The 16,884-nt window shown below is 37.7% G+C and overlaps 1 long non-coding RNA gene across 1 annotated transcript; it reads left to right on the forward strand.

Moving 5' to 3' along the window:
* Positions 1-4,376: 4,376 nt before the first annotated feature.
* On the forward strand, positions 4,377-12,445 carry LOC133520486 (uncharacterized). The gene is made up of 2 exons (XR_009799762.1): positions 4,377-5,714; positions 5,942-12,445. It is a non-coding gene; the product is annotated as an uncharacterized LOC133520486 (long non-coding RNA).
* Positions 12,446-16,884: the final 4,439 nt, after the last annotated feature.

Below are 16,884 nucleotides of genomic sequence, written 5' to 3' on the forward strand. Positions count from 1 at the left end.
TTGCTTATGCATGTATGTATGTAGTTGCGCTTTTGATTTAACTCCCGTCTTCCATTACGATGGTACAAAATACAAACGGTAAGCTTTACATAATATGGATACCCGTTATCAAAATTCTAAATAGCCCCACAAGTGGGTTGGTCTAATTAGTACGGTCGCCAAATCTCAAAAGCCCTCTAGAAACACGATTTAATTGACTCGGCTCGGCCTTACCCACAACCGGTATCAATGTGTTCGGACAGTTCTCCTGATCACCGTACATGCGGTAGTAAAGCGGAAAAATGGTGGAGGGGATAGTAATGACGTCACAAAGATGGCGGCCGGACCTATTCTTTTTGGCGGTGTATCTCGAAAACCACTTAACCGATTTTAATCATCGAGGTGTCAAATAATAGCTTATATTATGGAGATTATTTCCTTTTCTACAAACATTTACGTGAAACCTATAGGAAAAAAAATAATCACAAAAAACAGTTTTTTTATAAAATTATTTTTTTTATTTTGTAAAAATCTCCGTAAATATTAGCATTCCGCAAATTTTGTTTAATATAAAACATATTGCTTCATTATCAAGGAATATAATGAGCCTTACAACATACAGATCGAGTAATAAACAATGAAGCTACACTCATTTATTTGCGCATGGGTAACGATAACTGGCTTTTACCGGTCGAAACTGTGGTGACTGTTACGATACGATTTGAATGGAATTTATAGAGTATCGGTTTTAATTACTGAAATTATAATGACAATTATAAAAACCAGACACAACAATGTTACCTTACTTCGACGTTTAGTCTCTTTTTTCGTCTTAATCATAGGTAGGTACATATTTCTTTTTACTTAAAATTTTTATACAGGGTGAACTTTTAACCACCAGTCATACTCTGCGCAGCGACTTTATAGGTCATACTGAACAACTTTTACTATTAGTAGTCCCCAAGCCGCTCCGAGGCCAGATTTAATTGACTCAGCTCGGCCTTACCCACAACCGGTATCAATGTGTTCGGGCGTTTCTCCTGATCACCGTACATGCGGTAGTAAAGCGGAAAAATGGTGGGAGGGGATAGTAATGACGTCACAAAGATGGCGTCCGGACCTATTCTTTTTGGCGGTGTATCTCGAAAACCACTTAACCGATTGTATTCATCGAGGTGTCAACTTAGATTATTTCCTTTTTACAAACATTTACGTGAAACCTATAGGAAAATAATAATCACAAAAAACATTTTTTTTATACATTTGGTTGGTAGGTTTGTCTTATGTTTTAAAGCAGTAAAATCTTTCAAGTCGAAACACAGTATAAATATACATTTTGTTGTCTAATCTAAAAGTATGATGTTCATTGTTTAAGACTGATTAGTGATTACTGAATTAAATAACATGCTATTTGTTATTTTTGTTTTATTTTTTAAATCAGGTATTAATTTATTCACTATGTATCACTATACAGGCAAAATGTGTATCATAGTTGGTCTGTAAGTACTTACTACTTGTGTCGAATATAGGTATAAGATGAAATTTTAACCACCAGCCATACTCTGCGCAGTGACTTTACAGGTCATACTGAACAACTTTTATTATGGGACCAATGCCGAATCACGCAAGAAAATTTGGATCTGGAATGACACCCACTGGCTGTGCCCTACCACACAAAGCGAGATGACATTCACAATGCCCATACCTCTCTTTTGGACGTAGTTTAAGGACGTACCCGGGTCCATGACGCATGCTCGCCACACCGCTGCTTAAAATAAGCTGACGCACCGTAAATTGAACTGCGTAAAAATCGCAAAAAATATTACACGGAGATCTTATGGCAGACACCGTACCGGTGACGTAAAAGACGCAACTGTTTTGCGAACAAAAAAGATTCGCGTGAAGCACGTCACTGCGATTCCGTACCGTCACCGTTTTTTAAACAGCGGTGTGGGGAGCATGCGTCAAAAACGGTACGCATACGACGCGTCACTGCGATTCCGTATCGTGACCATTTTTTAAGCTGCGGTCTGGTCGCACCTTGTATTGTATTATATTCGGGCGATTTTTCCGCAACTCGACGACTTGCGCCTATTTTGCGTGATATGTTGGGGGTGGGCTAGTCCTGCCAGCCCAGCTCCTCGAGGAATCCTATCAAACCTTTGATGTTGAGTAGGACCTCGGGGAGGTCTCTCGGAGATCCGAGATGTTTAGCCCTGTATGGAGTCACTCCGCTGCATTCCAGCACCACGTGAGAGGCTGTTTCTTCTGTCTCCATGCAACCTCGGCACAGGGGACTGTCTGTGACACCTGTTGTGAAAAGATGTTTGTTAAATAGTCCATGACCTGTTATGACACTGGTTACCATACTCAGTCGGACCTTCCCTAGTTGCAGGAGCGCCCTTGTGAGTTTTTCGTTGATGACAGGCATGGCTTCTTTTGGCTGTCTGCATCCAGTCTGGTTCAGCCAGTGTTCTGTGTGTAGTTTCCCTGTACGTGCCAGCAGCATTGAGCGTACCTTGCTAAATGGTATCGGAAGAATCGGTTCCGGACCAATCGCCCCCGCATTCGATCCTTGCCTGGCAAGCTCGTCCGCAGCATCGTTACCTCGGGATCCACTGTGTCCCTTGATCCATTGTAGGGTGATCTTGTTATTATGACATACCTCCATTAGTCGTTCGTGGCATTCGTGTATAAGTTTGGATGTAACTATATGGCTATTTAGAGCCATTAAGACTGCTCTACTGTCGGAGAGTATGCGGATGGAGGATCCTACTACCTTCCTTGCAGTGATGGCAGCCGCCGCGTTTATGATGCCCACGCACTCAGCTTGGAATACCGAGTTATGGGCTCCTAGCGGAGTGGTGATCGACATGTTCAGGTCTTCTGAGAAGGTTCCAGAGCCCGATCCGCTGTCTGTTTTGGACCCATCAGTGAAGATTCTCAGCTCCCGGGGATTGAGTCCTTCATGATTGTCGTCCTCATATAACTGTATTTTGTACCTTTTATCGAAGATAGCTTGTTTGTGAATCCGGTCCGTGCCTGACCTAAGCACTGGAAATTCGTCATACACCTTTTCCAGGCATTTTGTGTGAAGAGCTCCTGTGATGTTAGACCATATCTTGAGGGTTCGCAACCTTACCGCTGAGAGACTGGCCTCTTGCTGTATGTGTAGGTGCAGCGGTGGAAGGTTTAGCATGACCTCCATGGCTGCAGTCGGGGTAGACCTCGTGCAGCCAGTGGTGGCCGCGCATGCGAGCCTTTGAAGTCTTTGTAGTTTGTCTCGTACGTTGCCTAGGTTTGTTCTTGGCCACCAAACCAGAGCACCGTAACAGAGTAAGGGGCGGATTATCGTCTTATAGAGCCAGAGGGTAATTTTCGGGTTGAGTCCCCACCTCTTACCAATCATCCTTCTGCACTGCCAGAAGACAACTCCCGCCTTGTCTATCCGTTTGTTGATGTGGTTGTTCCAATTGAGTTTATTGTCGAGAGTTAGTCCTAAGTACTTAACTTCATCGGACAGCTGTAGCTCAGTTTGGAAAAGTGTTGGTCTGGTAAAGTTGGTCGTACCTTTATATGGGACAGTCAAATTTTTTTTCGCGATTTCGGAATTGGTCCCATAGTAAAAGTTGTTAAGTATGACCTATAAAGTCGCTGCGCAGAGTATGACTGGTGGTTAAAAGTTCACCCTGTATAAAATTTTTAAGTAAAAAGAAATATGTACCTACCTATGATTAAGACGAAAAAAGAGACTAAACGTCGAAGTAAGGTAACATTGTTGTGTCTGGTTTTTATAATTTTAATTATAATTTCAGTAATTAAAACCGATACTCTATAAATTCCATTCAATACGTATCGTAACAGTCACCACAGTTTCGACCGGTAAAAGCCAGTTATCGTTACCCATGCGCAAATAAATGAGTGTAGCTTCATTGTTTATTACTCGATCTGTATGTTTTAAGGCTCATTATATTCCTTGATAATGAAGCAATATGTTTTATATTAAACAAAATTTGCGAAATGCTAATATTTACGGAGATTTTTACAAAATAAAAAAAAATAATTTTATAAAAAAACTGTTTTTTGTGATTATTTTTTTTCCTATAGGTTTCACGTAAATGTTTGTAGAAAAGGAAATAATCTCCATAATATAAGCTATTATTTGACACCTCGATGATTAAAATCGGTTAAGTGGTTTTCGAGATACACCGCCAAAAAGAATAGGTCCGGCCGCCATCTTTGTGACGTCATTACTATCCCCTCCACCATTTTTCCGCTTTACTACCGCATGTACGGTGATCAGGAGAACTGTCCGAACACATTGATACCGGTTGTGGGTAAGGCCGAGCTGAGTCAATTAAATCTGGCCTCGGAGCGGCTTGGCGACCGTACTAAATAGCATTTTGCGAGTCGCATTCCAAGTTACAGTGGTATATAGGTATACAAGGAAACAATACCAAAGGTATTAGATGTAAAAAATATATATTAGGGCATTACCTTACAACTTCCTAAAGTGGAGATGAGTTTGTTCTTGTCGATCACACGGTCTCAAGTATCATTGTGCAGGTAATCCATTTCCCGCCCAGGAGCCTAAAGTATAATTGAGTGCTAGTCAAAGTTTAGAACTCAGAATTAAAAAAGGTTTCTTTCTCTCGAAAAGGCGTCGCCATTGTTTAATATCTATTTCATTTTGTTTATTTTTTTACGATAATCTACACACTTCTACCATTCTTACTATATATATTATAAATATTATAAATGCGATAATAACTCATATCACTCGTCTTGCTTATGGAAAAAATCCAGAAAGCGTTTCTGCGATTATTATATAAAAAGGTTTACGGGTATTACCCATATTTGTACCCATCAAAGTTCCTGCTTGGCGTTTTAGGGTTTAATTCCTTAGAGGTGAGACGTAACTACGGGCTATTGACTACTGTATGTAACGTCTTACGGTGGAACTCAGACTGGCCTGAACTGGTTGCACAGCTCGTACGCCTGTTCGTTCCATCTGTGGCTAAGGCCCAATTTAATTTCCGACCACGAATTCGTCACCTATTAGCGGTGCCTAAAACACGCACTATGTCCCATGGCAAATCACCACTTGTCCGCGCTCTACAATATATCGCGCTCCTCGCATCAGCACCGGAATGTAATGTATTTGCAAGTAGTAGGATGGATATGTGTAAAGAATGTATGAAGTTCTGTGAGACGATGGATAAGCGAGAATCTTCTGTTTTTTATTTGTTTTTCTTTCTTACATTTGTTCTCTTTTTCCTTTCTAGACTGTATCATGTACCTAGTTTGTATACATACTGTCTATTAAAAATTTCACAGTGTATTAGTTTGCTGTAATGCTGTGTAAATTTTTTGAATCAATAAAATAAAAAATAAACTCTGTGTAAAATTTGGTATGGAGATTGTTTCAGAGCCGGGGAAGGACATCAGGATAGTTTCTATGATTCATCATCATTCTACGTCTACGCGTACGAAGTCGAGGGCAGAAACTAGTACTTAAATAAATGTAATATAAATAATATTACTTAATTAAGAGGGTAACATAAATAATAACTAGACTTCGATAGGTACCTAAAACAGTTTTATATTAAATCAGGTTTCGTTGGAGGAAGAGTCAGAATTTTGAGCAACGATGCTATGCGAGAAGTCGCGCAAAACAACGCGAGTTGCGTATCCTGTACTGGAGGCCAAGACCCACGGTGCTGCTGATTTACAAAGTTAGTATATTTTACTCTGCACCCTACCGGCAGATCATTAATAAATTCGAAAGCGAGATAAACAATTGTAATTTACAAGATTCGATAATTAGAGACGCTAGTATTATATCCTAATGGACATTTATCATTTGTAAATATTACTTGTTATATACAATGACCCAAAACTTATATGTACTTGTATGTATATAAACATGATAACTTAAATATATATTGTATAATACTTGCAGTGAAAATTTGTGTAATGATATGCAAACGAAACCAGAGGAATTAAGTGTTCAGCGGAACTGCTCCTGAAAAAAAGATTGCTGTCATAAGGTATGTTTATTAATAAATATGTACATATTGTGGTACCTAATAGGTAATATTACCGTGCTACATCACTCGTTCTCTAATCTCAAAGTCAAATGGACCCCATTCCATGTAGGCAGACATTCATAATAACGTTTATATAAATCAAATGTTTGCGTTCTTAACATTTCATAACATACCAACGAAATTAAACATTATTATTAAACAGAAACGTTTCACATAAGGCAGTAATTTTTCTCTTAAGTAACTTTTTAATTTATTAGATACTTTCTTATTAAGTACTTTATTGTGCAACCAGGACTCTTAGCGTCTAAGACGAAGAGGCAGTCTTAGAATTCGGTTCAACTATATGTACTCGTATGGCGCAAACACATACAATATGTATTTTTATTTTATATTTCATTGAAATAAACGATCCGTTTAATTATATTATGTACTCATAGAGGTAGACATTAATATTTCATACAAAAAAAAGTTGACCAGCTAAAAATTGGGCCCGAAAATGCGAAAAGTTATTTTTTTAAATTATAAATCAAGATGACAGAATATCCAAAAGTTGCCACGGTTTTAAGATGATTGTTATACAATCAAGAAAAACAAATATAATGTGATGTACTTGTGTACATATTGTAATAAATAAATGATCGTGGAGATTTACTGAAAGTCTTTCCCGAGGGCCTCCATGACGACACGTTGTGCCCTCCCATTGCGACCAGGCCCACATATATCGACAAGGAGCCGTTTTGCCTTGTGGTACGTAATTACTGATATTTAAATGAATTTGGACTTATTGTGTTTTACGCTGTTGAATTTCGGTAAAGGTCAATGTCGGGAAGTCCGTCTATAAGAGAAGACAGTCTGACAAGCTCTTTCGTCGCTTTTAACTCCGTTTAATTTTACACTCACTGAAGCGATCAGGTCTAGCGAGTAGCAGTCTAAAATGATCGCCGACTGCGTTGAGTTTTGCGCATGCCACAGACTGTATTTTTCAGTTTATAATTTATATTATACTACTTACTATGTCGACTTACTACTGTGACTACTTAATAAAAAAAAACACAAATCAAAATATTTAATAATATGATTTGATTTGTTCCCAAAGTTGTAGGTATTATGACTGTGTGTTACTTTATTTTATGTAGGTACGTATTGTATGTGTTTGTGTACATACTAAATATATGGTGTACCGAACTATTTGGCTACTTTGACTGCTACGAAGTATTTGACGCTGACTGTACATGGTTGAAAATAAATAATTTGAAATTAAAATATTTAGAGAGCACTAAATTTGAAACGCTTGTTTCATGTATAAAAAATAAATTAAGTAGGGTGACTGCTATAGTTATTGGCCACTACATGGGAATTGGCCACTCATAACAATAAGACTTCAATTGGCTTCTTTCTTCCTGATTTGTTAGGAGTGGCCAATAACTATAGCAGTCACCCTAGGTAAGCGTAACCAAAACTAAAACGCACAATTTCTTTTTCAGAGATGCGGGTATCTACTTTCAATATGTGTGACCAGCCTATAAGATCGAACCTGAAGCAAACAAGACAATTTACCCTTAAATGTATTAGTATAAGTTAGCCTATTTATTATTAATTCTCCATATTGCCTAATAAAACAACTATATTGTGCATTAGAAGACAGTATCATCCGGACATGGTATATCAGAATGTTACGTTCTGTGGATATACTCTGTTCTAATGCACAGACATTTTTATTGTGTGATTAATTCATGGGATCCATAAATTGAGACTATGACGATTGCCCATGGTATGTGTTTAGTAGTAGTAGTAAGAAAAGCATTCCTTTTTACCAATTTGAGAAAGGCCCTTTTTTCTTGTATCGTCGTCATATATATTATGTCAACCTTAAACTTGTATGTAGTATTAAAGTCACTTCTAGGGTACTTTTGAAGGTTTAATTCTACTTACTTACATATATGACATGACAATAGGGTTAGTGGAAGAAATAAGATGTAGACGAGTGCATGCTATAATATCGTAAATTAAGTATCTATAAGTATTACTCCTTCAGTATTAGACCTATATAGATGAGCCTTTCAGCTTTTTTTGGACAACATTTGTAACACTTGATGAGGTTATTGTACATTTTTTTTTCCTTTGCTACTATCTACTCAGGTTGCATTTTTTGTGATCCAAGCTTGCCTTTTGGAGTGAAATATAATGGCGAAAAGATGAATGTAAATATTGTTGTCCATTGATAACGTTCTCTGCAGATTTTGACGGCGAAATTAATAACACTGTCAATAACTATATACTTATTTTATTATTCATATTTTAAAGGGACTCTTATTATAAAAGTATGATACAAATTTCGGATCGGCAATCCAGAGGTGTGGGTTCGAGTCCCACGATGGCCACAGTTCATCATCACAGTTAATTTATTACATTGTGATTGACATCTGTATATACAATTCATAAAGTATACCATTTTAATATTTGCTGCCCACCTTATTAAATTTTAGAGAAGAAGAAACAATATACGAGAAGTTCTGTACTAAGTGCATAAATACCAACATAATGACAATATTGTGTAATAATTCTGTCTATTTTTGTTAAGTACCTACGTTATAATGTATAGTTTTTATTTTATTTATTGATTAATTAGTCACCTTAGGATGTCGTTATAGGTACTTGCTAAGCTATAGGTTTAGCTTGTAAGACTCCAGTAACATCATTATTAAGATGTAACTCGTTTGTAACTACAGGATCTACAATAGCGTCTTATAAGGGTGAAGTATTATTTTCTTTTCCGATATAAGGAGCTCTAAAAGACTTTTTTACGCCTGTTTAGACCCAGAAAACGCAAATAGCAGCTGCTTATTGCGTGTATGGATGTTAAGGTTGTACGATTCACTTTAAGCTGTAACACTAACTTCTTACAAGTAGCATGCATTATAGCGACCAATACAGCTACCTGTGGCTCGGTGAACCTCTTAAACACTTTTATGTCAACTGTACCTGTAGGCTAAGACTACGAGTATGTAGCTATTCTAGAGCTGTTTTATGTCTATATTAGGTTCGGCTTTTCGTCCGTCTGTCTCTCTCTCTCTCTCTCTCTATCTCTATCTCTATCTCTCTCTCTCTCAGTTACCACTTCACGCTTAAACCGCTTTAGATAAAATTTGTTCTGGAGGTAGTTTGAGGCCCGAGGAAGATAATAGGATAGTTTTTATCAATCATCATCATCATCCCACGCAGACGAAGTCGCAGGTAGAAGATGGTTAACTATAATAATGGATTGGATAACAATGCGTACGGTTACAGATAACTTCTTGATACGTTTTTGGTGACCGTAAAAAATAATAGCAGCATGCAGAGGCCTTGGAAATTGCACTTAAAATGTAATACTTATATAAGCTGTATATAATGTAAATACGAGTATATCGATCACTTATAGACAGGAAGGAAACTTATCGTAAGGAAATGTGATGCAGTCGGCGAGACAATACAAAGTCGTATAGATAATAATATAATATATTAATGTAAAAGGCTGAAAGAGAATAGGTAAACTGATTATGTAATTAATGATTCGACCAAGAAGAAAATGAATGACTGAGATGTCTAGTAACCGAAGTCTGAAAGCGATACTAAGGGCCAGTCGCACCAACCGCAATTAGCGGACTGATTAACGTCACTCACCGGTGACATGAAATTTCCTAAAAAATAAATTTAAGTAGTGAAAGCTTTAACTGTGACAAATGGTCTGTGTACGTGAGATATGCAAACGGATGACAAACTGCTATAATAGTACGGGCACGTCTGAAAATATCGATACAAAAAAAGTGCCAAAAATATGTGTACACGACTTTATTGCCCATATATTAAGGTGGTGTATATTTCAGACGTACGTTACTGTACGTCCTATTATTAGAGTGGAACCAAGGGCAAGATTTTTAAACTCTTTTTTTATTTAGTTTACATAGTAGCGTTACAAAATCGTTTATATAAGGTATAATTATGGTAAAAGGGAATGCACTATTATATTTCTAAAGTCGTCGTTACTAGTCGTGCCCACAACGTCGTGGCGCTGTGGGCACGACGAGCGACGACGCCTTTAGGTGTTATTGGCGTTCAAAGGGTTAAAAAAATCAGTATGAAGTGCCTACCGCGAAAATCAAAATTTTGCTATCCGTCTATCACTCTTGCATAAACGAGCGATACAATGGCGGATAGAGAAATTTCGATTTTCGCGGTAGACCTCGATGGTCTACCGTGAAAATCGTTTTTGGTGACCATAAACAACGCATTAATCAACAAAGCCGTAATATTAACCCCCTTAGTACATTAACCTTACGTCTATGGACGGTAGAGAACTCCATACTTACGTCCGAAGTACGTATCGGGTCTACGTTGGTCAATTTAGATATACTAATAGTCGCGTGTCACCATGAGGTATACGGCCGTTTCCAATTAGCGTTTTATACAAGCGTACGTGTACGCGCGTGTAAGCTGGTATAGACTAAATGTAGGTAAAAGTAACGCGCGCGTATGCCCGTAAAAAGCAAATGCAGGGAAATGTAACGCGCGTATAAGCTCGTATCGCTGTAAGGGCCGTATACGCTAGGCTGAAACCGCTCATAACGAAGCGGCCGAAGTGCACAAAAAAATCGAAACATGCACTCTAACGCCTTGACAATAGAGGCATGTTCAGATATTTGTGAGTATCTTGGCCGCTCCAATATATATAATGGCGACTACATATTACCAAAGAGCAAATTTTGTAGCCACAGTAAAGTTACTGCCATCTTTCGACATATGATTAAAACTTTTGGAACGCACGAATAAAAAGTGGCAACATCATACCAAGCATCGGCTAAAGGTTGTGGCGCCATCGCTCGAAACGATACCGCCATGCATTTGGCTTTTGATCTATTAGATTTATTCATTAACAAATTTAACATATATCAGTGAAAGAATAATGATCAAAGTCAAATGGCGTTCTAAAAGTTTTAATCATGTGTCGGAAAATGGCAGTAATTTATCGTGGTTACAAAGTTTTTTTTTTAGAATCCACCTCTATTTCAAATTATCTTTGATACCCATACATTAACCCTTTGAATGCTTTATGTCATAAACACAACATCAGTCAAACACCAAAATCCCGGGCGCAAGGGGGCCAATGTAAACCTTAGGTATTCGAAAGTGTGAAGGTTACTTCGACAGCGTCTGCCAGAACAGCTATAGGTGTCCTTGGCCCTGTGGGTACGACAAGTAACGACGATTGTAGGTATTTTTGGCGTTCAGAATGTTAATCTGTACTGCATATCTCGTTTTCGCTCATCCTAACCTATCACCCATCCTGCGTCCATAGACGGTAGAGAAAGGACGAAAATCTCTTATGACAGAACTATTGCAAAAGTAACCAGCTTTCAGCTTTAACCTTTTGAACGCCAAGAGCCACTAAAGTGGTCGTGTGCTGTCGTGCCTACCACGCCAACGACCACTAAAGAGGTCATGGCAGACGCTGTCAAAGCAATTTTACTGTTGACAGATAAGGTTTAAATTCGTTTCTCAATAGTTGACATATTGGCGTGTATGCCACATTTTGATGAGAGGGAGAAAGCGTTGAAAAGGTTAACCCTTTGCCAGGCTAAGGAATATTATTTCACACATGCGGCTCTTCAAACATGTGTTCTATTTTCGATGAGTAAGACTGACATTCGATTGTCATTTTTGAACTGTCAGCCTGGTAAAGGGTTAAATAATAGTTCCTAATCTCTCCGGTGGCGCTAGGTAGGCTCATGGATATTACATGAATCATATACGTATAATAATATAGAGATGAAATGGGGAGGGGCAGCAAATAACCCGACCAAATTACGACGAGCCTACCTAGCGCCACTGGAGAGATTATTAGGAACTATAATTTAACCTTTTGTACCTAACCCTTACTTGAAAAAAAGTCTACTTTGACAGCGTACGTCATGACACCTATAGTTGCCTTGGCGCTGTGGACTAGATAACGACGCTTTTATTTTATTTTCTTGGCGTTCAAAGGGTTAAAGCTGAAAGCTGGTCACTTTTGCAATAGTTCTGCCATAAGAGATTGTCGTCCTTTCTGTACCGTCCATACTTTAGATTGACCTATGTTAGCCCAATTTGACATTGCAAATGTCAAGCAGAATTAGCTTTATCCGACACGACAGTGTGTACACCAACCATACAAATGGCGACAGCACACGAAAACTGATTGCATTCACACTGCGACAGAGTTAAGCGCCACCATAGCGTTATATTCCTATAAAAATGTGGTGTTTACCTAGTGGCGCTAGCACACTTTGGAGGGGAAGGACATTATTGTAATATTTATAACACAAACGTTATGATTTTTTTCTAATGTCAAGCAAATGTTAGTCCAATTTATATACGTTAAATAAAGTATCTGAATGATATTTGAATGTTTTATTAACTAAAGAGGTTTTAGTGAGGCATTAGTAAGGAATTATAGGAAGCCCGGCAATCCATCGTAGCTATTAAATTTGTAAAGTCCAGCGGTGGCAGCATGGTTGCATTTTTATCATTTGTCACTATGCCTGTCACTTTCGCACTTACATACCTATTAGAACGTGACAGGCGATAAAAATGCGACCGTGCTTAGCCCGCTGCTATCACTTTACTATGAGCAATCACCGTACAACGTCATGCTTTACGAGCACATTTTTATATGGTGAAATCTTTATATAAATTTGATCGTTCAACCTTGACGCTGGCAAAATTGTCCCATTTTACAAATGCCATTATTTAAAAATACTGGATTGAATTGCTATATGCGTGACAGGGAGCGAGGGACAGAATATAAGCATTACGACGAAATTAAAAACAAGTTTTTACTTTGCCGTCAACATACTCGAAAACGACCTACGTAATTTAGTCGTATTTAACAATGTAACCTCCTTGCTGAGTCCTTTAGATACTTTTTTCGAGCGTGTAAAGTTATCATGTGGAGCCAACATTATTGACAGATATACCTATGGTTAGTTCGGCTACTCGCCACCTTACAGTTTGAGTTCTTCTATCGCATACGAGATGTCACTAGCTAAAGTGGACACAAAGCTTAAACATTTCATTTGGAATTTTTATAAACCTTTCCTAGGTTTGTAAATTACTTATTATTCAGAAAACTTGCAGTCTCACTGATATTTCTGTACAGTATTAAGGAACCATAGACTGGAATCGTTTTTGTGCCTAGTATTACACGTTTTTTTTTCAGTTTTGTTTCAGTAATTTCAGAAACTACTTACTGGCTCATTTTGTGGTACGTGGTACTTACCTAACGCTAGGCCATCAATGCTCTCTTTGTAATTCCTTCGTTTTGAATATATCAATGAGCATGCTATGGCCGTTTCATTGAAACAATTATACACTGCATTCATTCTCCTGGTAATATTATAAGAGTTATAAGACCCGTTTGGCCTAATCTCATAATTTTTAATCAAATTTTATACATTGTAATAGGATTTAACGGATTATTTTATTCGGAACTCAGTAGTAGAACAAAACAAATTAGTTTTCTACTGCGAAGTCAGAGTCCTTTCCTGTCTTGAATATATTTATTTCAGGTAAACTTACTATATTTAGGAACTAACATAATACTTGACCCTGTTAGGAAAACTAAATCGAAGAAAAAATATACTTGGTGCATCGGCAATTCATCGTGAACATTAAATTTAAGTCCGCTTAATTCTTCTGCATTCGGTCATAAATACATCAAATAAACTTTAAAAAAAACTTAGTTCACCTGCAGTTGGTCACAAGTACATTAAGTAAACTAATAGTTTACCTAATGCACCTGGGTGAACAAAGTAAACGAAAAATATGTCACAAATTTGACAATGACGTAAAGGTGAATAAAGTGTATTTTTAGTTTACTTAATTGACCCAGGTGATTTGAGCTGGGTGAACAGAGTCAACTACAGGTTATATCCAAGGTACCAGCACTGGTTACAGGTGAGCAAGATCCTGATACACTATACAAGGAACTGTCGAATGTGATACATGACGTCCACAAGAATATTTTTAAAACAAAGACTCTAAAGCAAGGATCACTGAAAACAAGGTTTAGTGAATGGGCCACAGTGGGCATCCATAAGAGTAGGAATAGATTGTATGACCTGTATGAAATGAGGAGCATTAACCATGACGAGAATTTTGCAGAATATGTAAGAAAATATTCAAAAGTGTTTAAGAAAGTCTGCGCCGCGGCTAAGTCTGCCTTTATAGGTCAGAAAGTCAGGTCAGCTGACAATAAAGTAAAAGCTACTTGGACTGTAATAAACACTGAAACTGGAAAAACGAAACCCCGTGATGGCCACTACAGACTGAAAGTTCAAGACCGAATATTGTCTGCAGACCTGGATGTTGCTGGCGCCTTTCAACACTTTTTCACCAACATAGCCACAGATGCTACACGGAACTTGAACTCCTCTGTAGCAAAGGCTGGTGTTTACTTGGATACAAACAATGTCAAGAAATGCAGCATGGAATTATACTTCCAATATACTGACCCCCATGAAATCATTAAACCGTTCAAGTCCTTGAAATTAAAGAATACTGAGGACCTTTGGGGGATCTCTGTGAAAGTCATGCAATCTGTAATCGACGTAGTGGCACCGTATTTGGCCGATATATTTAATGCTTGTGTTAGAGAATGTGTATTTCCCGATCTGATGAAGTACAGTAAGGTCATTCCTCTATTTAAAGCGGGCAGCAAAGATGACCTTGGAAATTTTAGACCTATTTCAATACTTCCTGTTCTCAGTAAAGTGTTTGAAAAAATTGTATTAAACCAATTGCTTCGACATTTCAACTCGAATGAACTACTTCAAGATCAGCAATTTGGTTTTACAAGAGGTCGTTCGACGACTGATGCCGCCTCTGTACTAATCAAGCACATATACGACGCCTGGGAACACTCGCTAGATGCTATAGGTGTCTTCTGCGATCTGTCCAAAGCATTTGATTGCGTGGAGCATGACACACTTCTACACAAGCTGAAGCACTACGGTCTGTCAACGGAAGCTCTAAGCCTTGTTAAGTCTTACTTAAACCAAAGAACCCAGAAAGTGGTTGTAAATGGAACGGAGTCTACTGGAATGACTGTAAAGCTCGGAGTTCCACAGGGTTCAATTTTGGGTCCTTTTCTCTTCCTTGTATATATAAATGATCTGCCGAACCTTGTAAAACATAAATGTGAGATAGTCTTATTTGCTGATGACACCTCACTAATTTTCAAAGTTGACAGGAAACTGAGCGATTATAGCCAAGTCAATGAAACTTTGGAAAAGGTACTAGAATGGTTCACAGCAAATAACTTACTTCTTAATGCGAAAAAGACGAAATGTGTCAAATTTTCGCTGCCGAATGTAAGAAAATCTGAAACTATCATCACATTAAATGGCGAAACGCTGGACCTTGTCGAGAATACGGTTTTTCTGGGCCTTACTTTAGATAGTAAACTGCAATGGGCCCCTCACATATCTGCCCTGGCGAAAAGGTTGAGCTCTGCCGCGTATGCAGTAAGAAGAATCAGGCAGTTTACTGACGTGGAGACAGCTCGCCTAGTTTACTTCAGTTACTTTCACAGTATTATGTCTTATGGCATACTGGTGTGGGGCAAAGCAGCTGACATAGAAACCATCTTCGTTCTTCAGAAGAGGGCAATCAGATCCATTTATAACATGGCTTCTCGTGACTCACTGAGAGAACGATTCAAGGAAATAGATATTCTCACAGTAGCTTCACAATACATACTAGATGTGATAATGTATACGCATAAGAATATAAAGTCCTTTAAGAAACTGTCTAATATCCATAGTTATAATACGCGAAATAAACATAAGTTAGTAGTCTCCAAGTTTCGTCTACAGAAAGTTAAAAAATCGTTCATGGGAAACTGTGTAACATTTTATAACAAAGTACCCTTAGAGGCATGGAACCTGCCCTATACTTCATTCAAGCAATACGTCAAAAATGCACTTCTCAAAAAGGGATACTATAAAATAGATGACTACTTGGGAGACACGGAATCATGGCCAAGTATCCAGTCTCAAAAGCTGTAATAGTTTTGCGTGCAGTGTCCCGGAGAGGCATATGGCGCTGTTGTTTCTAGCTGTTCAACCTTATGTATTAATGTTTGTTATGTTTTAGTTATTTTGATGATGACATTGACATATTAAATACATAGTAGTTATGTATTCTGTAGAACTAGTTTTAAGATTGTTAGCTTAACAGTCTCTTGACGTGAAATATGTATTTCATACAATTTTTTATTTTTTTTATTCTTTGACATTTGGAGAACCTTTACACCTCCAAATCTTATTATTGTGTATTATTATTTTTCTCAGACCGTGGGGACCTTATACATCTCCAAACTTAATGTATTAACCGTGGAGACTATACGTCTCTGTCATATTGTATAATATACTTGACTTGGTACATACTAGTTATGTACAGAATGTAGCATTAGTTTATGAGACTGCTAGTTTAACAGTCCAGACGCGGTTTATTTATTTAGTATAAATTTTATTTTGACACTTGGAGAGACTTTACACCTCCAAATTTTATTAATATTAGTACTCTGACATTGGGGACCTTTTACATCTCCAGATTTAATGTGTTTTTAACCATAGAGACTATACATCTCTATTGTATTGTAGTAATTATTTATTTTAAGATTATTATAATGTAATGTTTACCCAGGTATTGGCTGTTGTATTTATAAAATGTTGTTATGTATTTTTCATGTCACTATATGATGTTACTGTAAATGTTGTATTGACTTGTAAAAGAGCCCTTGAGGCCTACTTGCAGAATAAAATTTTGAATTTTGAAT

Source organism: Cydia pomonella, chromosome 8, assembly GCF_033807575.1.
Source record: "Cydia pomonella isolate Wapato2018A chromosome 8, ilCydPomo1, whole genome shotgun sequence".
Classification (NCBI taxonomy): Eukaryota; Metazoa; Arthropoda; class Insecta; order Lepidoptera; family Tortricidae; genus Cydia; species Cydia pomonella.